We start from the raw sequence: 1,557 nt of genomic DNA, 5'->3' as shown, positions 1-1,557 counted from the left end.
CTTTCTAATAAAATTTCGATGATTTTGTTTTGGGAAAGAAAACCGTTATAAACAGACCAACTGCCCACTATCATGATCTTTGTTTATAGGGCAATTTTTTTGTCCCAATGAAAATTTTGGAAATATTCTAGAATCAAATTAATTCTTTGACCAATTAACTCCTCTCTGATCTGAGATATTCCCAAAATCTGCAATCTAACTAGATTCAAAATCCTGAACAACTTTCGATAGAAATTTAACAAGCTATATATTCATCATAATTTTAGTTTTTCAAAAATTTTGATACAGTTTAATTAATTTGAAAATGAAAACCAGACTAATAATAGTGAGCTGGGTATATATGAGATGTCCCTGTTATAAAGAACCGCTAAACTTGATAACAAATTGCTTAGTACGTAGAACAACAAAATAACAAGAACAACCCCATGATAATACTACCCCAGACATGTGATAAATTGCATAGAATGCTAGAACGACCTTGGACATTTTTAGTGTAGTGGTCTGGCAGTAAAGTCGTACTTTGCTGCGATACAAACTCATCTTCGATTCCTAACTGGTGCGACATGTTAGTTTTTAGTCCCAGCGTTGAATTATATTTGCCCAGTGTAGTTAGGTTAACTGATTTTAGAATTCCGTTATCGTCTGGTCCAGTTTGAAATCCTGGTTTTAACCCAGGTGGGTTCAAATGAAGACGTCAGAGTATTTCAGTTTAATATGGAATGCAAAGATGACGCTGAATCTGATAATTTTCTTGGGCAGGCAGGCAGAGAGAATAATTTCTAGATCTGTATCTACAACTTCTATCGTTAGGATAATAAATATAAATGGTTGTAACTAATTAATTAATATCAGCTGGAATAGCTCAGTTGGTTAGAGCTTGTGGCTCTTAACCACAAGGTTAGAGGTTCAAGCTTTCCTTCTAGCGAATTTAGGGTTTATAATTAAAATTAACCTCCTCCTAGCGAATTTAGGGTTTATAATTAAAATTAACCTCCTTCTAATGAATTTAGAGGTTCAAACTTAGCGAATTTAGGGTTTATAATTAAAATTAACCTCCTTCTAATGAATTTAGAGGTTCAAACTTAGCGAATTTAGGGTTTATAATTAAAATTAACCTCCTTCTAGTGAATTTAGAGGTTCAAACTTTCCTTCTAGGGTTTATAATTAAAATTAACCTCCTTCTAGTGAATTTAGAGGTTCAAACTTTCCTTCTAGCAAATTTAGGGTTTATAATTAAAATTAACCTCCTCCTAGCGAATAATTAAAATTAACCTCCTTCTAGCGAATGTAGTGTTTATAATTAAAATTAACCTCTTTAGGGTTCATAATTAAAATTAACCTCCTTCTAGTGAATTTAGAGGTTCAAACGTAGTGTTTATAATTAAAATTAACCTCCTTCTAGTGAATTTAGAGGTTCAAACTTTCCTTCTAGCGAATTTAGGGTTTATAATTAAAATTAACCTCCTCCTAGCGAATAATTAAAATTAACCTCCTTCTAGCGAATGTAGTGTTTATAATTAAAATTAACCTCTTTCTAGGGAATTTAGCGTTTATAAT

At 31.9% G+C, this 1,557-nt stretch overlaps 1 non-coding gene across 1 annotated transcript; it reads left to right on the top strand.

Moving 5' to 3' along the window:
* Positions 1–851: 851 nt before the first annotated feature.
* On the top strand, positions 852–925 carry TRNAK-CUU (transfer RNA lysine (anticodon CUU)). The gene has a single exon. It is a non-coding gene; the product is annotated as a tRNA-Lys (tRNA).
* The last annotated feature ends 632 nt before the right edge of the window (positions 926–1,557 follow it).

This window comes from Pinus tabuliformis, chromosome 4_1 (assembly GCF_031772625.1).
Source record: "Pinus tabuliformis cultivar Carrire ecotype Pingquan chromosome 4_1, CPIR1, whole genome shotgun sequence".
NCBI lineage: Eukaryota > Viridiplantae > Streptophyta > Pinopsida > Pinales > Pinaceae > Pinus > Pinus tabuliformis.
The sequence above is the reverse complement of the archived record's forward strand: the minus strand, read 5'-3'. Positions and strand labels throughout refer to the sequence as shown.